A 22,434-nucleotide genomic window follows, 5' to 3' on the forward strand; every position below is an offset into this window, starting at 1 on the left:
GTCAGGGTCATCATCTACAATAATCAACTGAAAAGAAAGCTAGTCATAAATGGGAGTATGTATGAATCTGAATAGACGATCTTATCTGCATCTGCCTCTTCAGCGTGACATCTGACAATAGCTGCCCTGTCTACTGCCTGGCCTTACACTCTCACAGCTACTACGGCCAGGGGCGGACTGACAACTCATGGGGCCCCCGGGCAATAGGGGATCATGGGGCCCCTGTGTCCTTGCCCAAACTCAAAAAAGCCTATGAAAAAGGTACCAGGGGCATCTCATGGGGCCCCCTACTGACCCCGGGCCCTCGGGCAGTGCCCGAGTTTCCAAATTGTCAGTCCGCCCCTGACTACGGCCCTGACTCTCAAGTGCAAGGATCAAGCAAAGCTAAAGAAGGGAGCAAAAATTATTATTTCATAGATGAGCCTTCCCACCTAAAATAATTGAAAACTGAAAATTAAAGAATAAGTTCAACTTTAAGAAAATATTACACCTATATTTATTGTATAACATGTACCATAAAATACAATAAATCACCCGCGCTGCGTATATATAACGACTAGAGATGAGCGAATTATTAAAAAATTCGATTCGGCTGATTCGCCGAATTCGCGGAATAAATTCGATTCGAGGCGAATATATTCGCTGCGAATTTAACTTATAAAAAGGGTGTTTCTAGGCTTCAGAGAGCCTTTATATTAGTGCAGAACACTGTACCTTTAATTTAAATGCCCTTGGAGTCTGCTGCGGAAGAGAAATAATACTGTCAGTCAGTATGACATGCAGATGAGTGCCGTCGATCTTAGAATCACCGCACACTTCACTCATTTGGGCAGTCACGGGGCCAAAACCAGAGTGTGGAGCCACAGTGTGGCGGTGGAGGCAGCAGCAATGGGAGGCCATACAGCACCCTATGACAAAATGGAACCCACCAGCAGTGTGAGGAGACCTGAAAGTGGCACATGGCAGAGTGTGGCGATGGAGACAGCAGCAATGGGAGGCCGTACAGGGACCCATGACACACTCTGGACCTGGCAGCAGCATGAGGAGGCGGTACAGGGGCCCATGGCAGATTACGGGCCTGGCAGCAGCATGAGGAGTCGGTACGGGGGCCCATGGAAGATTACGGGCCTGGCAGCAGCATGAGGAGGCGGTACAGGGGCCCATGGCAGAGTGGCGGAGCGTAAGCAGCTAAAATTGAAGGCCATACAGAGGCCTATGTTAAAAAGTCCCCCCAGCAGCAGCGTGGGGAGACGACTAATAGTCCCTGAGTAACGATTAACGAAATAACGAAATAGTGTCCCTGAGTAACGATTCTGTGGCCCTAAAGTCTCTGTGGCCCTAACTCTGTCCCTAATACAGACAGGTCTGTCTCTCTTGAATGACCGGAGGCTAATGGAGAATTCTAAGATGGCCGCGATTTATAGCTCCACCATTACACAGTGCTGGCTGGCTGGCTGCTGATTGGCTAATGCGATCACATGTCATGAATGAATGCATTATGGGTCAGCGCGCCTTGTCTGCGCGCCTTCCCAGAGATCCCCGCTCCGTCGCCACACATGTCGCCGCCATTTTTGGGAAAATTCGATTCGTGCATCCGAAGTTTGCTAATTTTCGGATTCGGCGCGAATCGAATTTTTCCTAATCTTCGAAACGAATTCCACTTCGCCATGTTCGATTCGCTCATCTCTAATAACGACAATAAATGTGAATCGGTGTGAAAAATAGATCTGTAAAAAATTAAGTGAGAAATACTAACATAGAATCAATAACAGCGCAAAAAAAAAAAAAATAATATTAAGAAGTCCACAATCCAACTAATCCGTGATTAAGTGCTCAAATAAAAAGAATTTGTGCAGAAAAGAAGAAAAAAGTCCAAAAGGAAATATATATCCCGTTTCTCCGAAGACACAAGGTAATTACACCACGTAGTGCTCAGTGATCCCTTCCTTGTGAAATCCACAAATTGCGTCAAATTCCGGTTTCGGCTAGGCTGTGTGACGTCACGTCCGGTGAGTGGAGTCCATGTGAACAGCAGCGCAACGGAGCCATTTTTGACTAGCGCTGTACTGAGGTTGAAGGCTGTGGATTATATATTATCTCAAGGCTCTTATGATGTTTAGAGTATGTGAGTGCTCCATTTTTAGGAAAACAAAGGACACAAATTTAATTTGGGTGCAGCGTTGCATGACCGTGCAATTGTCAGCTGAAGTAACGCAGCACCGTATCGCAAAAATGGCCTGGTCAGGGAGGGGGGTAAATCCTCTGGGGGGCAAGTGATTAAAAGAAGCCAGCCGTAGCGTCTTTAACAACGGATCACTCATCAGCCGTCAGCGGGTGTCCACTGACAGCTGAATGTAAACAAAACATGCCAGCAATTACAAATAATGAAAAATACTAAAAAATTTTAAAAATTAAAAAAAAGGTCCTTAGGTCTTGTATGGATTTTGGGGGAACCCCACACCAAAATTAAAAAAAAATGTCATGCGGGTTCCCTCACAATCATAAGGGATTTTGGGTCTGGTATGGATCTGGGGGGGAACCCACACCATTTTTTTTTACATTTTGGCATGGGGTTCCCCTTATTACCGGACCCCTAACGGGGGACCCCCCTTTGCTGCATCTGAAAAAACACTGCATGTGATACCGCCAGCAAAATCCTAGAGATTAATATTGCATCTTTTTTTACTTTCTGTTGTACTTGTGAATTGGCTTACCGCATCATTTTTTTTTGTGGCATTTCACATTTTCACTTCACTGGCAGGATTATTGGAAAATTACAATATCTTCTGCTGGGGTCTTAGAAAAAAAACAGGACAGTCTCTGACAGGGGCGGACTGACAACTCATGGGGCCCCGGGCAATAGGGGATCATAGAGCCCCTGTGTCCTTGCCCAAACTCAAAAAAGCCTATGAAAAAAGGTACCAGGGGCATCTCATGGGGCCCCCTACTGACCCTGGGCCCTCGGCCAGTGCCCGAGTTTTCAAATGGTCAGTCCGCCCCTGACAGTTAAATAATTTTGGTTAAATATCGCAGAATCGTTAGTTTTCTTTTGTGAATTGGACATTTTGTTACCTCACTCGATAATTTATGCAAATCAGTCACCTGACAGTGTTTTCGCATGCGATAACCTTTAGTAAATTGACCCCAAAATTATTTTAGTAACAAATCGAAATAAAACTATTTTTTTTGTTCTGTACATGTCTATTTCAAATAAAGGATGTGAAAAAGAGGGACTATGTACAACAGCATCTGCTGTGGTTTTTTAGGAGCCACTGAATTTCAGGTCAGGATAATGAGCCACAGGCACCAAAATATTTACACAAATGGTAGTGTTAAAAAAAAGTAAACCGATAAATAACCCAAAACCAATTAGAATGAACCGTTCATTGTTCTGGCCACAGAAATAGCCTTCCGTGCTGGAATACCAATACCACCCTTCTTTTACTGAATAACCACAGAAAAGCACATATTACTAATAGGCACAATTGTGCTTTTTGGGTGAACACAGAGATTTGGCCTCATGTAACGAACTAGTTCCGTGACATAATTGTTCATATAGCTTGTAAAGCATTTTTCAGTGATTTTGAGCCTTTACAGGAAACATTGACTATTGATCTTCAGCTGGATCAAGCTGTGCTTGAAGGTGTACTTGAGTGGTCTTGATATTGGCAGTTTCAGATAAGGACTTACACTTTCCATAGCCCTTGGTGTAAATTAACGAGCTGCAGACTGCAAGTCTCTAAACAGTCTTCCTCAAGAATACCTGAAAAGAGTTTCCTCTTGTCTGAAAACCCTCTAATATGGTATTGTTTTTTTCTTAATTGGCACTTTTTCAGCTCTACCTGATAGGGCCATTTCTTTCTTTTTTTCCCCGACTGAAGTTGCCAAGGGCCAATTTTCTTAGACAAAAACATTGCTGAGAGTGCTTTAGCAGCTGCTTAGGAGTTTTAATAGTGAATGTGGCACATCATACTAAACATTCATTTAAACCAGTGATCTCCAAACTGCGGCCTGGGGGCCAGATGTGGTCCTTCACCTACTTTTACCCAACCCTTGGGGAACAATTTTTTTCCACGGATACCAACAATGGGGCATAATTCCCCCCACTGACCAGGAGTGGACTGACAACTCATGGGGCCCCCGGGCAATAGGAGATCATAGGGGCCCCTGTGTCCTTGCCCAAACTCAAAAAAGCCTATGAAAAAGGTACCAGGGGATCTCATGGGGCCCCCTACTGACCCCGGGCCCAAGGGCAGTACCCGAGTTTCCAAATGGTCAGTCCGCCCCTGCCACTGACACAATTAAAGATAGTCTGACGTATTCATCTCTTGAAAGCTGTGTACTAATGATCAGATTATCGAACGATTGCTCTGAAAGAGTTTTATTTTCTGTCCGATTTTTTCATCATGTGTACTAGGCATACGTGTGGATGAGAGAATAAATTGATTTCTTTTGTTCAGCCCAGCAGGACTGAACAAAGGAAATTCGAAGGTGAACATCAAGCTGAACTGATCTTATCTAAGCACGATTTAACAGATGCTGACAGTACTGCTTGGAATACACATAGGTAGCAGGTGGAGAATCTACTTATCTGTACATGGAACACTAGCACAGCCATGGCATATGGCACATACAGGGGCGGACAGACATTTGGAAACTCGGGCACTGCCCGAGGGCCCGGGGTCAGTAGGGGACCCCATGAGATGCCCCTGGTAACTTTTTCATAGGCTTTTTTGAGTTTGGGCAAGGACACAGGGGCCCCATGATCCCCTATTGCCCGGGGGCCCCATGAGTTGTCAGTCCGCCCCTGGGCACATATAACATATTGTGCATGTAAAGTTTACAATGGAGAAATTGGTGATCAGAGAATTCCAATCTTAGCTACAGAGGCAGGGAGGCCCTACAGAATGGATGAAAACAGGAGAACAAGCTTACCAGACCCTTGGCACAGGTATCAAGCTTACATATTTTTACCAGAATAAAAAATACTTCATGGTTTTGAGTGCTTCGTCTGGGGAGTAAATAAAAAATGTGTTTAAAATTAACATTAGCCTGTTTGCTTAAAGGAGAAATAAGGCCAAAATTACTACTCTTGTGGATCACAGGAATGCACCTAGTTCTGCAATTCTGTGACCTGTATTCAACTGACAGCAGGCTAAGGTCTGCTATGGGCTGACATCACTTAGCCAGTCCATACTCTAGAGTGATCCCAACTTTAATGTCAGGATCCACCCTAATGCCTGATTGGCAACTGGATCAACCTCTCAGCACTCTGCTGAAAGCCTGAGTCAGCCACTCCAGCCGCCTCCTCTGCCTGGTGCTGCTTGGAGGAGCAGAGCAAAGAGCCAGTGACTGTCGGTACTCTGCTCACTGAGGACTGAGAGCCAAGCGATCAGTGGTCTTTGATCACTCAGTTCTCTCACAGGTGAGTATGGATGTTTGTTTTTTAAATCCCACACTTCTCTTTTAACCAGGTGAGCTCTTTACATGTTCTACGTACATCCAAAGAGTGAACCTTTAATCACAAATTGATGGCTGCATCAGCTTGGGTAGGTTTTCTCCTGGTCTAAAGGTGAAAGTGATGCTGCAGCTCCATAGCTGCTGGTCACTTTCACAGAGTAGGCAGCATGTCACTTTGGGTTTCAGATGCACTATTTACTGGCCAGTACAGCCAAGGGACACATCTAACCAACCGGATCTGTGCTTGGTTAGATGGTGTGAAGGAGCAGGGGAGACATTGAGGTGTATTAGACCCCTAATGTCTCCATAAAGAGTACCTGTCACCTGCCCAATGCAATCACATAGGGGTTTATTAACCCCTTGTGATAGCAATCAAGTAAAAATAAATTTAAAAATTACAGAAAAAAGTTTAAAAAAATTAAAAAAAATTGTCATAACCCCCGTTGCCCCATACACCTGTGCAAATGCAAGCTTGGGGTGTACACCCGTATATAAACTGCACGTGTGACATATCGCTGCTAACGTCAGAGTGAAAACAATTCAAGCACAAGACCTGCTAGATAACTCTAAACTGATGAGCTGTAAAGGCTTTATTTTTTGGCGATATCATGGGCGCACTTAATTTTACGACATGGAATGTTTGGTATTTATTTACTCGATGTAACCTCATTTTTTTCTATTTTAACCAAACTTGGGTATTATATTGTGTATTTTGCACTAAAATTAATTTTATATTTTTACCTGAAAATTTGCATTTAATAAACATTTGCATACATTTTATTCTACAGGGCCTCTGCTTTCAGAAAATATATAATGTAATGTTCTAGGGGTTTAAGTAATTTTATTGCCAAAAATTAAGATTTTTACATGTATGCGAATAATTAAAAAAAAATAGCTTTGAGCCGAACTGATTATTATTCGATATATGCAACACTAAAAGGCTTATTTACTAGCATTGCGCATTCGTGGAATTCCCTTGAGTTTTTTTTCTTTTTAATTGTACTTTAGTACATTGCTGTTAGCAATCAAAAAAAAAATCGCCTGTGGTCTGGGACCAAGCTCCGGTAAGAGCACCAAATGTTTGTAATCTGATAGGAGTGACTAGTCTCTTCTGCTTGCCCAAACCACAAATTTACCTCCATTACAAATTTTCTGGCAGATAAAGCATTCTGGATATAAGTATCTGTGGTAACAAAGCGTTAAAAATCAATCCGCAATCTTTTTTTTTTCTTTTTTTGTGCAATTTCCAGCTCCAGAAAATCAAATTGGGAATATATGAAGCGTCATTTTTTTATCACTATGATTATTATAATTTTTTTTTAAAATAATACCGAAATATATGAAAGATCCGTTATCCTGTCTTCCAGGTGTGTTAGACCTGTCAGTCAACTTTGGTGTTCTGTAGAGGTTTGCCTGCAGGAACGACAACCTCTAATGAAAATGCAGAACACAAGTACATAGCAATTGTCAATATGTAACACGGCCCTTCCTCCCAAGTAAATGTTTACCTTGGGGCCACAAAGACAGATTTTACAAGGCTGTCGTAACAATACATAATGTAAGCCAAGATCGGAGAAGTTGGAATACAGGAGTGCATTATGACATATCTTAATTGACAATGTATTCTTTTATTTCCTGCAGCACCTTGGGGAATTTAGTATAGTTGACGCTGAAGATATAATATTTCACTGCATCCCTGAAATCAGACTCCCAACAAAACACTGACTGACTATCTGTAAATATTAAATCGTCCTTTTCACGTTTTCTTTTTATATGGCAGTATAAAAACGATCAGCTCATTGTAAACTCTCACATCAATGTGCATTAGTGTGTTAAATTGTATCTGAAACCAAGAACAAAAATGTAATATAATGGAAGGTTACCAGTCCTTGGATGTGATGGCTGTATTTGATTTCCTTTTTCAGGCTTCTTTTTGCTTTATTTTCACCTGGGGAGTGTGCCAGCAACACACTTTCTGCCCAAAGGTGACAACTCTCACTCATTCTACTGTATGAGCAGCGCTGTCACCCTAGGACAGTTTATAACTATTAAATAGTAGAAAAGCTACAATTTCTGGGGAAATTGTGTGAAGTGCTCTTGCCTGCACCAGTAGTCTACAACTGGAGTGGGCGGAGTAACTGGGTGGAGTGGCTTGAGATGGGCGGCGTGAGTTACAAACAAATGGTCATATTGTGAAAACTTTCAGGACTATGGCTTAGCCGCGGACATTTCTAGTGGCAGCAGGGATAGCTGAACGCTTTGATATACGATTTGTGTAGGTGGGCTTGAAAATGAGGGAGTGGTGGCAGTTTAGAAATCATGTCCTGATTTTTCAGCTCACACTCTAGCTTTTATCAGCTCCCACTCTAGTTTTGAACATTCCGCCATTCATTCCTATGGGACCAATTTCACCACAAAAACGCTGATATTTTGTGAACCATTCCACAAAGTAATAGCACACCAATCGGGAACAATCCGCACATTTCCGTATATTACTGTCTATGTAGTGTAAAAACTGTGGGAGGAGTTAGGGTGAAAAATTTGGCTATAATAAGAATATATATGTGAGCTAACAGTAAGTGGTCTTGCCATGCGAGAACACTTAATAAGGGGAAATGATCAGAAAGAACTGGCAACAATCAAAATTAATACCACAGGATCAGGTGACTGGATTTCTCGCAGGATCAACAATATCTGTATACAGCTACTGTATGTCCATCCTCGTACCTTGATACTGATTGAGTACAATAGATTGTCTGCTTATTGCAGTTTATAGCAAGAGATCATGTCATGTATGTGTCTAAAGTTACCTACAGTTACAGGTTTATGACCAAAAAAAAAGATAATTTTTTTTTAAATAAATATAACAATGTTATTTGGTGATGCAAACATGTGTCATACTAAGTAATGCAAAATGGACATTTTTACAATGAATCCAGTTCAAGTAGTCTGTTAATAAAGGGTTTATCATTTCTATTTTTTTGACTTAATTTAGTAGGTCATTACTATTAATGTACTATATATATATATATATATATATATATATATATATATCTATATCTATCTATATTTATTTTTAATTATTTATTTTATTTTTTTCTTTGTTTATTATGGTTAAACGTTTCTCTCTTTCTTGCTCTCTCTCTCTTACAGTGACGGGAGTCTCTTACAGTGAAGGGATTTTGTAGTTTATACTCCCTTTACTCTCCCCTACTTCATTCACAGTGCACCTTGTATACAGTGGGGATCGAAAGTTTGGGCACCCCAGCTAAAAATTTGTATTAATGTGCATAAAGAAGCCAAGGAAAGATGGAAAAATCTCCAAAAGGCATCAAATTACAGATTAGACATTCTTATAATATGTCAACAAAAGTTAGATTTTATTTCCATCATTTACACTTTCAAAATAACAGAAAACAAAAAAAATGGTGTCTGCAAAAGTTTGGGCACCCTGCAGAATTTATAGCATGCACTGCCCCCTTTGCCAAGCTGAGACCTGCCAGTGTCATGGATTGTTCTCAATCATCGTCTGGGAAGACCAGGTGATGTCATTCTCAAAGGTTTTAAATGCCCAGACTCATCTGACCTTGCCCCAACAATCAGCACCATGGGTTCTTCTAAGCAGTTGTCTAGAAAACTGAAACTGAAAATAGTTGACGCTCACAAAGCTGGAGAAGGCTATAAGAAGATAGCAAAGCGTTTTCAGATGTCAATATCCTCTGTTCGGAATGTAATTAAGAAATGGCAGTCATCAGGAACAGTGGAAGTTAAAGCAACATCTGGAAGACCAAGAAAAATATCAGACAGAACAGCTCGCAGGATTGTGAGAAAAACAATTCAAAACCCACGTTTGACTGCACGATCCCTCCAGAAAGATCTGGCAGACACTGGAGTTGTGGTACACTATTCCACTATAAAGAGATACTTGTACAAATATGGTCTTCATGGAAGAGTCATCAGAAGAAAACCTCTTCTACGTCCTCACCACAAAAATCATCGTTTGAACTTTGCAAATGAACATATAGACAAGCCTGATGCATTTTGGAAACAAGTTCTGTGGACCGATGAGGTTAAAATTGAACTTTTTGGCCGGAATGAGCAAAGGTACATTTGGAGAAGAAGGGGCACAGAATTTAATGAAAAGAACCTCTGTCCAACTGTTAAGCATGGGGTTGGATCAATCATGCTTTGGGGTTGTGTTGCAGCCAGTGGCACAGGGAACATCTCACGAGTAGAAGGAAAAATGGATTCAATAAAATTTCAGCAAATTTTGGATGGTAACTTGATGCCATCTGTGAAAAAGCTGAAGTTAAAGAGAGGATGGCTTCTACAAATGGATAATGATCCTAAACACACCTCGAAATCCACGGGGGATTACATCATCAAGAGGCATAAACTGAAGGTTTTGCCATGGCCTTCACAATCTCCTGACCTCAACATGATTGAAAATCTATGGATAGACCTTAAAAGAGCAGTGCGTGACAGACAGCCCAGAAATCTCAAAGAACTGGAAGACTTTTGTAAGGAAGAATGGGCAAAGATACCTCAAACAAGAATTGAAAGACTCTTGGCTGGCTACAAAAAGCGTTTACAAGCTGTGATACTTGGCAAAGGGGGCAGTACAAGATATTAACTCTGCAGGGTGCCCAAACTTTTGCAGACGCCATTTTTTTGTTTTCTGTTATTTTGAAAGTGTAAATGATGGAAATAAAATCTAACTTTTGTTGACATATTATATGTCTAATCTGTAATTTGATGCCTTTTGGAGATTTTTCCATCTTTCCTTGGCTTCTTTATGCACATTAATACAAATTTTTAGCTGGGGTGCCCAAACTTTCGATCCCCACTGTATATGTGTCAGGCCTTCATAGTATGACAGCTGCAGCTCTCATAGCTAGAAGTACTGCACTGGTTAGGATAATCATCATTAGAGGTATTATATCATTTTATATGATGTATGTGGAGCTCTAGTCTTTTTTTGCATCATTAGCATGGTTAAATGTTTAATTCCACAATAGAAGCCAGTTGTTGACAAAACATATATAAGTCTGCATCAGAAGGTCCTTGTTCATATCAGAACTGCTTCTCTCCCTAAACAAGTCAAAGGGAATGCAAAAGCAGTTTGAAGCAGATTGATGAGCCTTAGAATGAGATTAAATGCAGCTCATACTGTATGTACCTGTCACTGCATTCTAAATGATCTCAGGAGCGTTGCACAGCAATCTCCAGTGCATGGAGAATGCACCAGATGTAAGTGCAACAAAAGCTTTAATGTGATAGTAAACTCTTTTTGTATACTTTTACCTACAGGTAAGCTTATAGTAAAAAAAGATATTTGCTCCTTTTGACAGCCGCCGTATGTGCTCTGAAGGAACAGCATTCCTGTGCCGTTCCTCCAGAGCACTGTGACGTGGCCAGGGACAACTGTGCGCAAGAGCAGGAGTGACGTCATCGTGGCTTGACCAGTCAGATGGCCGGAGCTCGTGAACCTGGAAGGAAGACCAGGTGAAGACGGAAGCCTCTGCAGCGGTGACAGTGTGCTGCTGGAGGGCTTTGTTTTAACCTCCCTAGCGGTCTGATTATGTCCATATTACTGTGCTCAAAGCGGTACATTTTTTTGCATGGAAATATGTATTTTTTTTTTATTGTAGGCCTGTAATTTTTAGGAATAACTCACTGAAATCTGTCCGAACAAGAGTCTAGCAAACATTCCGGGTAGGATAAAACTTGAAACACAAAATCATAAATTATAATTTAATAAATAATCATAAAAATAATAATATAATAATAATAAATTTAATTCAATAATATAATCAAACCAAAAACACTGAAATGTGAAATAGAGCGCCAAGTTCGCACATCGCTGAGCAAAGTCTCAAAATCGTTTTCAGTGTCTGATGATGAATTTCCCCCACGAATCATTATCACTCAATTCTGCAAGTGGTTCTGATTTACTATCGCTGTTCTCTAGCCGGTCTAAAACCGATTTTGACCTAAAGGGACACTTTTTGGACGCCATGGACGTTTCTCAGTTTCCAGGCAGAAAGAACAGTAAAAATGCAGGCAGGGTGCCGGACAAAGCACTCGGGACAAAATGTATGTGAAATGGGTTGATACAGTAATGTTCTACTATGTCAAATTAATTTCTAAGAAAATGACAGTTTAAAAAAATGTTTCAATTTTCCGCCGTTCCGGCCCCCGTACGCCCTGACGCTCGCAGGGACCGGAAGCCGGATGCTGGCATCGGCCGGAGGAGATGGCCGGGGACGCGGCAGGGGACGCATCGCGGGAGCGAAGGACAAGGTAAGCGCTGCAGGGATCCCGGAGCAACTCGGCATGGTAAGCTGGAGTGTAGCTCAGGGTTACCACTTTTGGTACTGAAATTTTACCCCGAGCTACACTCAGGAATACCCCCAGGGAGGTTAAAGTGGTTGTAAACGCTCAAGTTTTTTACCTTCAAGCATTCTATGCATGAAGGTAAAAAAGCTTTTCTGTGCAGCAGCCCCCCCATCCCCCCTAATACTCACCTAAGCCCCCACTCGATCCAGCAATGTGCACTGGGGTCTCAGCAATCCCAAGACTCCCTCTACTCATTTGCTGAGACAGCAGTGGGAGCCAATGGCAATGACAGCCAGTGAACCAATGAGAAGAGAGCAGCATTCACATACGGAGCCGTGGCTTGCCCCCCGCAAGCCACGGCTCCGTATGTGAATGCTGCTTGCTCTGGGGCACCCGACAGGAGGCAGGGATCAGGAGCACCAGCTGGGGGACCTGAGTAAAGAAGAATCTGGGCTGCTCTGTGCAAAACCACTGTAAAAAGCAGGTAAGTATAGCCATGTTTGTTATTTAAAAAAAAAATCCTTCAATGCCACTTAAGGCAAGTCCTTCATAATATGCTAGTATGCAGTGTGTAATAGCACATTATGACATTACCTTACAGGGGAAAACTTTTCTTTAAGTGCGGTTTACTACTGCTTTAAAAGAAAGTGTCTCTGCAGTCTCTTTAGATGCCTCAAACAAAAAAAAACAAAATAAATGAATACAAAAAGGAGGCAGTCGCAATGGACCACTTGATCTTTTTTTCTATTATCATTCTATGTTTCTATGACCCATAGTGCTCTGGGAATCCTTATGTATTAAATTTAATTTGTGAAACAAAATAATGTATACAGTTAGTGAAAAACAAATATAAAAGACTTCAGTGTCAATGTAAAAATAAGGACACAAATCTATTATGGCTTCCATTTAAAGTTTTGTCCAATTCACTGAAAAGTGTTGACACTTTTTCGTGCAATCAGGAAGAAAGGTAAGTCAATGCATGGGGTTAATAAATGGTGGAATGCTGCCACAGTTTGAAAAATTCTTTAAAATTTGTAAACAAATGCAATCCAGCCCCACTGTCACCTCATCTTCCCTGGGGGGAGCCACGGATAGGCAACCTACTTATGAGCTCAGTATCTTTACGCCTTTGCTTCTTGAATTGCTAGACCACAGGGATATGTAGCTACTGCGAATGCTGCCAATCTTTGGGTCCATGTACTACCAAGACTTTTTTGAATTTAGGTCTTTGTTGTTTGTAGCCGAGTGGCTACCTGGCTGTGCTAATTGTATTGCAGTTGAGCCATATTCTTTACTGCACATCTTTTAGGTATAGATTGGGTATCCACTTTACAGATGTTTACAGAGTGAACCTCTACTTTTTCCCCTGGCATCATATATTACCACCTTGGTTAACCGCGTTATAATTAACAAAACAGATTATATTCACTTCTGGCTATACCCTTATAAGTTTATTGTTTAAACATTTCAAAACATTTCTGTATTTTTAAAACCTTTCTGCAATGTGGTAGTTGTTGCCAAATGTACACTATAAAATGGCAAACATACACACAACATACAAAATGCACTCTTTGATATTATATTGTATTTGCACCTTCTATTTTTTTTTTCTTTTTTAGTTTTTTTCTCATATTCCACAAGGGAAGGGATAGTATGTCTATGACATGTTCTTTCCCTTTAACACTTTAAAGATTATAAAAAAAATTCTGTAAACAATTCATAAATGACAAAATGCAGTGTACGTGTATTGATAAAAAAGGAAACTCATTCTACAGTATTTCTCTCTTAAAAAAAAAGTATACAGGTAATTAAATGCAAAGCTTTCCTGTTAGATTCACCGTCTCTATTTGGGCTGTTTACCATTATTGCCCAAAGTGAAAGCAAATACCAAATGTGTCACTAGAACAGGAATAGAGAGGAAATCTCCCCATGGGGATACTGACCCTGGTGACAACCAAAGATTCTCTTGCTTTAAAGGGATTTCCTCTCACTTAATGTTTGTCTATGGGGAAGGAAATATCTTCCCAATGGTACACAGGTGGAAACATTTTTGCATTCATGTTTACCTAAATTATGCTAAATGTCAATGTATATCCAAAACACTTATTAACATTGACTGACATTTTTGTCAGTTTTGAATAAAATAGGTAGGGTTGAAATCCTCACAAAGATTTTATTGCTCTCTGTGTACCTACTGTGGAGATTTAGGGGTTAATTTCCAAAAAGCAAATACACTACGTACTCCGATCATGTGCAAAAATGCTTTTTTTTTTTTTTCCTTGAATGTGATTGGGTATTCTGTACAAAGTAAAGCTTTACCTCATTCACTAAGCTCTGGAGCAACTGCACTTTGCATAGTGCACAGTCTATTTGCTTTTAGTAAATCAATCCCTTAGTCTCTCATTTTCTCTGGTGACCAAGGTCACCAAAATAAAAAGTGATGGAAAATACAAAATTTTAGACCCCATTCATACCTGTGTGTCTTAATGGAGTGCCCTAGGGAGCTAAAGAAATGTCAGCTGTTTTTTTATTTCTCTTATAACAAAGGGAATGATCATGTCATTACAATAGGCAGACCCTTGTATGTATTACTCAGTGTGGGAAGCTACTGGGCTGATCGTATCTAAATGAGAAAATAAAGTAAAACTCTGTAATAAGTTTTCTTGTCTCTTCCTCCCATGCTCATCTCCAGGACTCCTCCAGAGCTGCTCCCATCCTCTGGAACTCTCTACCCCAATTTATCAGACCCTCGCCTACTCTACTCACTTTTAGGCGACATGTGAAAACCTATCTCTTCAGGGAAACCTATCCTGCCCTCAGCTAATAATGGAATCTTCTACTCCTCCTACCAGTCCATCCCCTACAGTTACTACCTTTTGTACCATTAGCCCCTCCCTCTTAGATTGTAAGCTCCAAGGAGCAGGGCACTCCTAACCCTCTTGTATTGAACTGTATTGTTGCTGTCAGGGGCGGACTGACAACTCATGGGGCCCCTGGGCAATAGGGGATCATGGGGTCCCTGTGTCCTTGCCCAAACTCCAAAAGCCTATGAAAAAAGGTACCAGGGGCATCTCATGGGGCCCCCTACTGACCCAGGGCCCTCGGGCAGTGCCTGAGTTTCCAAATGGTCAGTCCGCCCCTGGTTGCTGTATTATCTCCTGTTATATTGTAAAGCACTGAGCAAACTGTTGGCACTATATAAATCCTGTATAATAATAATAATAAAAGGTTTGCAATATAACTGCCCTAGCAAGGATTTTTTCTTTATCTCAAGCTAGTAAAAACAATTCACCGTTATACACTAGTACGCTGTGTTTGAATGCACGTGTTGTATATCTACCCTGTGACAGTCTGTAGATCTTAATGCAGAGTGATCAGCATATACACACTTCACAAGCAATATGTAACAGTATCAAAGAGCAGGACGAATCAGGGCAAATTACAACCAAACAAGCACAGAACCCCAAATAATGACATCACTTGACATTGGGCGCCAGACTTTCACGTTTAGGTGCCAAGTCTTATTTCTGTTCAGCCTCCTTTCATCCTCTCTTTGTTTTGCTGTCACGGATTACAGATATGTTTTGAATTTGTAAGCTGGATAAATTTCTGTGGTATGCGATCATCATTCTGCGTAATTACCGATCACCAAAACCGGATACCATGAATTAAATTCTTTTCTGGCAAGTCAAATATTATCTTGTAAAACAGTCATTTGACGTATAATATACATGGGTGGGGATGCTCTGAACAACACAGCACCCATGTAGTAAAAGCTACATAAACTGTACATAGCAACAAGAAAAATAGGACTGGGATACATGAACTGTTTTATTTCAAGGTGTTTTTAAAACTTTCAGATGGCAGTTGATGAAAGACCTTTAGATGGGGTTGTTGATGACATAACATATTCCATGACATCCCTAGCTTCTTCACATCCTTTAGCTGTCACAGATCATCAGTTGGATGAACAAGCTGCATTTAACTAAATATTTCACTTTCTTTTCCAGCAGCTGTTGTTCGAATACATTCTTTTACTGTCATAGGTGAGATCTGATAGTGGTGGTCCACAAGAGAGAACTATAGTTTTATAAACAGAAGTATGTTGATCCCTAGATTGTAAGCTCTATCGAGCAGGGCCTTCTGTAATCATTTCCTTATGGAAGCCATGCTTAATAGATCAGGTCTCCCAAGACAGATACTTCAGTTCTGGGTATACAATAAGGGGTTGGAACACATGCAATCTTCTCAAAGACTCCCGTACTTAATACCCCAATGATTATTTCTTCCATACACCATTCTGGCAGAAAGTGAAGACACCATGGGGTTTATTTACTAAAGCTGCAGAGTCCAAAATCAGACTCCCTTCTGCATAGAAACCAATCAGCTTCCAGGTTTCATTGCCAAAGCTTCATTGAACAAGCTGAGGTTAGAAGCTGATTGGTTTCTATGCAGAAGGGAGTCTGATTTTGGACTCTCCAGCTTTAGTAAATAAACCCCCATATGGCTTGCTAACAGCCAGACCAGAAGGAATTTTACCCTTCAACATACAGTTGCTTCTTTCCCAAACAAATGCAAAATCAGCTTGCAATTCGCTTGCAACTGCCTTGAACTCCGAATGATCTAAAGCCTGGCACACGGGGTACAGTTTTTTTTTCATCCAGCCCAGCTGGCTGAATGAAAGAAAAAAGCACTAAGGAGCTCTGGAAGAGGTTGCTGTACGAAGGATGCTATTTTAGTACAGCAATCTCCCCCCTCCAGAGTACACCGGGCAGCGTTCGAAGCCTATGACAGAGCGCTGATTGGATGCCGATCGGCTGTGGGTTTTCCAGCAAGCTCATTTGAGATAAGCCACCTATGAGATTGGCTTCTATCAAACAAGGACCCATACACATGGGCCGAATGTCAGCCGGTACCTACTGTAGCGACTGATTTTGCACGATATCTGGCCCGTGTTTAGGGTTCAAGAAGAGTCTGAAATGGATGTCAAAATCACAAAGCCTTTACCCTTTACAGCTAAGCAACACTGGCCCTTCGATGCAAAGCTGCTTTTCTCTGAATTATGTTAAAAACCTGACAAATTTAAAACATGTTAATAGACTTGAAAACAGGGTAAGAAACGAACAGGGAGATCCACTTGTAACGGCTGCTCCAAACTGATAGGATTTGCAGTTTCCATCTGTGAGAAACAAAACAGCTGAGCCTTCTATTCAATTTGTTTGTATCTATAAAAACATGAAATATAGATTTGTCACAGACTGGTTCTAATCTTCTGAGTGTTCCAGTCTTTTCCAGAGACCCCACAGACCTCCATGCATGAACCTTCCAGCTTGTCTGCCTTCATTTGCCTTACTAGTGACAACTGACAAAAATATGAAGAACCAGAAAAGCTGTAAACGGGGAAAGTAAGAGCAGGTAGTGTTTTGGGAGAGTAATTACATAAATAAAGCAAGAAAGGCGCACCATTTACTATAATAAAAGTGGTTAACAGTTATTTTCACAAACACAGAAGAGTTTAAGGCTCATAACATAAAACTGAAGGAAACTTCAACCATAAAACATAAATGAAATAAATGCTGCGCTGCAAATACATTAATCAAAATTTTACTAGAGTGAAAAAATTAACTAAATAATAAACAAAGCAAAACAATAAGAGTCCATAAAGCAAGTCCACATAAGTGAAATAGTAATGGTTCAAATCATGTAATTCTTCACAGATAATGAAGCTTTGTCCTGTGCTCATACACCAACACCATCAAATCAAGTGCTACGGCATGTGCAGACGGTGTCACCTCAGTGCTCACAGAACTCTCACCTTTGTACTACCACATAGGTACAGATTCCTTCAATCTCCCGATCATCAACCATGTAGAAATGGTCAGACACCCTCAAAGCTTTTAATACACCATCAAGCCAGAAAAAGGGACCGGTCTCTTTAACCCCCCTGGCGGTATTCCTGAGTGTAGCTCGGGGTAAAGTTTCAGTACCACAAGCCGTAACCCCGAGCTACACTCGGGCTTACCATGTGGTGCTGCTCCTCGATCCCTCGATCACTTACCTTGTCCTGCGCTCCCGTGATGTCCCTCCTGCAGTGTCCCTGGCAATGTAATCCGGCGGATGCCGGCATCTGTCATCTGGGTTCTGTCCCCTGCGAGCGTCGGGATGTACGGGGGATGGAACAGTGGGAAATTTGAAAATGCCAAAAAGTGACATTCACTAAAATCACATAGTATAACATTCCTGTATCAAACCATTTCACATACATTTTGTCCCGAGTGCTTTGTCCGGCGCCCTGCCTGCATTTTGTCTGTTCTTTCTGCCTGGAAACTGAGAAACGTCCATGGCGTCCAAAAAGCTTCCCTTTAGGTCAAAAGCGGTTGCAGAATTGAGTGATAATGATTCGTGGGGGAAATTCGTCATCAGACACTGAAAACTATTTTGCGACTTTGCTCAGCGATGTGCGAACTTGGCGCTATATTTTAAATTTCAGTGTTTTTGGTTTGATTATATTATTGAATTAAATTTATTATTATATTATTTTTTATGATTATTTATTAAACTATAATTTATGATTTCGCGTTTCAAATTTTAACATACTGGGATGTTTACTAGACTCTTGTTCGGACAGCTTTCAGTGAGTTATTCCTAAAAATTACAGACCTACAATTAAAAAAATACATATTTCCATGCAAAAAAATGTACCGCTTTCTGCACAGAAATATGGACATAATCAGACCTCTAGGGAGGTTAAGGGGGTTTGGACGTCTGGGATTATAGCTCTTAGTGGAGGTGACAAAAGGATAATCCCATGGTTCAGTATGTACTAGCATTACTGATTATTTCACTTGGACTTGCTTTATGGACACTTATTGTTTTGTTTATTATTTAATTTTTTCACTCCACTACCATTTTGTTTAATGTTTTGCAGCACAGCATTTATTTAATGTTTTATGTTTTTTGTTGTGGGAACACAATTTATTGCTACCAGCAGCTCCCCATTTTCACTATTATTATTATACAGGATTTATATAGCGCCAACAGTTTGTGCAGAGCTTTACAAAATGAAGGTAGACATTACAGTTCCAATACAGAGGAAACAAAGGGCCCTGCTCGTTAGAGCTTACAATCTAGGAGGAAGGGCGGAGTGACACAAAAGGCAATAGCTGTGGGGGGAAGAGCTGATGGAGGAAATAAATGGCGGTTGACTAGGTAGAAGCAGGAAAAGGCTTCTTTAAAGAGAAATTTTTTTCAAGGATTGTCTAAAGGTGGATAGATTAGGAGACAGCCGGATAGATTGGAGGTACGGAATTCCATAGGGTGAGAGAAGCTCGGGAGAAGGCCTGGAGGCGAGTATGGGAGGAGGCGACACGGGAACTAGAGAGCAGAAGGTCTTGGGAGGATCAAAGAGAGCGGTTTGGTTTATTTTTTTTAAGGGATATCTATTGGGTAGCGCAGGATAATTTTATTTTATTTTAAACTTCAACCATAGCCTCAGCCTGTGGTCCTGCTGTATGAGTTATTAAAATGCCAGCAATGGCAGGCAGAATCATATCAAAGGCCAGGCCATTACATTCATTGAACAGAATGGTTGCTCCCGAAGTGTGCCTAAGTTGCAGAGCCAGAATCCTGGAGAAAAACATTACTGAGAGAGGGCACATTGATGAAGAATGAAGATGAGTGGGAATTGCCCTTTCATGATAAGTTTTGGCTGGACTGAACCTTTAAAGCTGGCTACACACTTGCCACAAATCAGCCAGTTCAGGAGGAACCGGCTGATTTTCGGTCAGTGTGAATAACTGTATGTCCCACAGAAGCCGGTCTAATGACCGGCTTTTGTAGAAGGGACACGCTGGAAGTGCTAATCTGTGAATTTTGGGTTGGGGGAGATGTTGGGGGAGTAGGAGAGCCCCCCACTGTCACAATTCAATAGAACAGCAGGGGAGATCACCACACCAACATAATTTGTGTTAATATGGTGATCTGTCCATTTTATTTTAATGTCTGGTTGAACAAAAAATATACGGTCACTGTATATGGGCTTAAGAGTAAGACTCTCTTGCAAACAATACATAAACGTACATCCCTAAACTCTCTCCTTAACCATTTCAATTGTAAACTGTAAAATAACATTTCATATCAATCCTCATTTTACTATATGTATAGGAGCAAATCTCATTCTTTTTTATATCTTCTAGAAAGAGATTTTTTTTTTTTTTTTTAGTTAGCATAGGCCTCATATGCAGAGAAAACCATACCCATAATGAAACCTGAATATGAACACCTTTCTTCAATCTGGTTCTGAACCTCCAAAATACACCAAGTGGAACTTGGAATCTTAGTCATTACTTGACAACTTGTGATTTAACCTCCCTGGCGATATGATTATTTCAGATTTTTGGTGCTGTATTGTACAGTATTTATTATAGGCCTGTAATTTTTAGGAATAACTCACTGAAATCCGTCCGAACAAGAGTCTAGTAAACATTCCGGGTCTGATAAAATTTGAAACACGAAATCATAAATTATAATTTAACAAACAATCATAAAAATAATAATATAAGAATAAATTTAATTCAATAATATAATCAAACCAAAAACACTGAAATTTTAAATATAGCGCCAAGTTCGCACATCACTGAGCAAAGTCGCAGAATCCTTTTCAGTGTCTGATGACGAATTTCCCCCACGAATCATTATCACTCAATTCTGCAAGTGGTTCTGATTTACTATCGCTGTTCTCTAGCTGGTCTAAAACCGATTTTGACCTAAAGGGAAGCTTTTTGGACGCGATGGACGTTTCTCAGTTTCCAGGCAGAAAGAACAGTAAAAATGCAGACAGGGCGCCAGACAAAGCACTCGGGACAAAATGTATGTGAGATGGTTTGATACAGGAATGTTATACTATGTGATTTTAGTGATTTTAGTGAATATCACTTTTTGTCATTTTTTAATTTCCCGCCAGTTCCGTCCCCCGTATGTCCCAACGCTCACAGGGGACAGAACCCAGAAGACAAATGCCCGCATCAGCTGGAGGACATTGCCGGGGACACTGCAGGAGGGACATCGCGGGAGCGCAGGACAAGGTAAGTAATCGAAGGATTGTGGAACAACGCTGCATAGTATTCCCGAGTGTAGCTCGGGGTTACCGCTTTTGGTACTGAAACTTTACCCCGAGCTACACTCGGGAATACCGCCAGGGAGGTCAAATACTTCTAGTGTTACTAAAGTCTAAACTTTTTTTTTTTTTTATTAAAATAACAAACATGTTACACTCAATTGCTCTATGCAACGGCTTGCACAGAACATCCCCGATCCTCCTCCTCTTGGGTACCCTACTGGCAGTCTTGGCTCCTCCTCTTCTTCGTGTGTTTCCAAAGCAAGCCATTTGCTACAGGGGCACACTGTGTCTGTTCGCTCCGGAGCTGTGTGTCTATGGAGCAGCACTCAATAGACAGACAGCGGGACTTTGTCCTGGCCCCACTTCCTCTTCACTGCATTTGATTGACAGAAGCAGGAGCCAATGGTTCCTGCTCCTGCTCAAGTGCTGTGTGAAGAGGAAGAGGGGGTGGAAAAGATTCAGCTGTGCACAGCGCTCAATCTGTTTTCCCCTTTTTCCCCTGTACACAGGGAAGGGGAAGACAAAGAAACTGAAAACATTTTTTTTACCTTTTTGCAAGGAATGCATTAAGGTAAAAACATTTTTAGGTTTAGAATCACTAAAGGAATTGAACACTTTCAAATGTTTTCGCGGGTTTTAATTAGGTATTAAGCTATGTACATCCATACCAGTGATTTAGACCAGTGCAAACTGCAGTGGCAGGAATCTTCCAATTCCTGCGGCTGCTGCTGCGAACGGCTAGGTGTGGCCACCGGCCATGTTCACTATAATGACCGGTTACCTGCAATGATTGCTGCTGGATGCCGGTATGAATGTAATCTATGTATAGTTATATTATCGGTGTTGTTTGTTTTCCTTACCTTCTACTAATGGGCTCCCATGTTGTGGCTGTAGTTTGTAGTGTCATGACTGATCGATTCCCCTATGTCCATGCATTAATTCACCTAACCTGTCCCTGATAACTAAAGGGACAAGCAACTTCTTTTGGGTCACACTGCATTCAATCCATGCCTTTGTCTTCTGTGTTGCATCACAAATGTGGAAGTGGTAATGTGATGAAAAACTGCACGGTGATCTCTCTGTTACTTGCTCTGCCTGGCTGGTTCTGTGATTTAATTAGCTCTCACCTGAAGTGCACTAGACTACAAAACCCAGCTACTGTGGGATATGAAGCTTCTTCATAAGAAATGTCAGTTAGACTACAGAGGTCATGCATTAACCTGTGCAGTGCCATACTGTTTGAACACATACAGAAACGTCTGACAGTGGAATGTGAAGATTTCCTCTACTACAGGCTGTGTGTACTGGGCAACAAATGACACAATTAAAGTACATATTCAACGCACATCTTATACAGGTGGAAAACATAAGGTGCAGACAAGGTGGTTTATAATGCCTTCCTTACCCCAGACACCACTAAACTACTCGTACACTCCCTGATTATCTCACGCCTCGACTACTGCAACTCCCTCCTCACCGGCCTACCCCAGTGCAGGCTCTCCCCGCTTCAGACCATC

The 22,434-nt window shown here is 41.2% G+C and overlaps 1 protein-coding gene across 1 annotated transcript in view; it reads right to left on the minus strand.

The window, feature by feature from the left end:
• The window catches only part of ANKFN1 (ankyrin repeat and fibronectin type III domain containing 1), a 925,115-nt gene that overhangs the window by 189,497 nt on the left and 713,184 nt on the right, over nucleotides 1-22,434 (minus strand). The window lies entirely within an intron of this gene.

Source organism: Staurois parvus, unplaced genomic scaffold (assembly GCF_062004578.1).
Source record: "Staurois parvus isolate SC_StPar_1 unplaced genomic scaffold, SC_StPar_1.0 ptg000592l, whole genome shotgun sequence".
In the NCBI taxonomy this organism is placed as follows: domain Eukaryota; kingdom Metazoa; phylum Chordata; class Amphibia; order Anura; family Ranidae; genus Staurois; species Staurois parvus.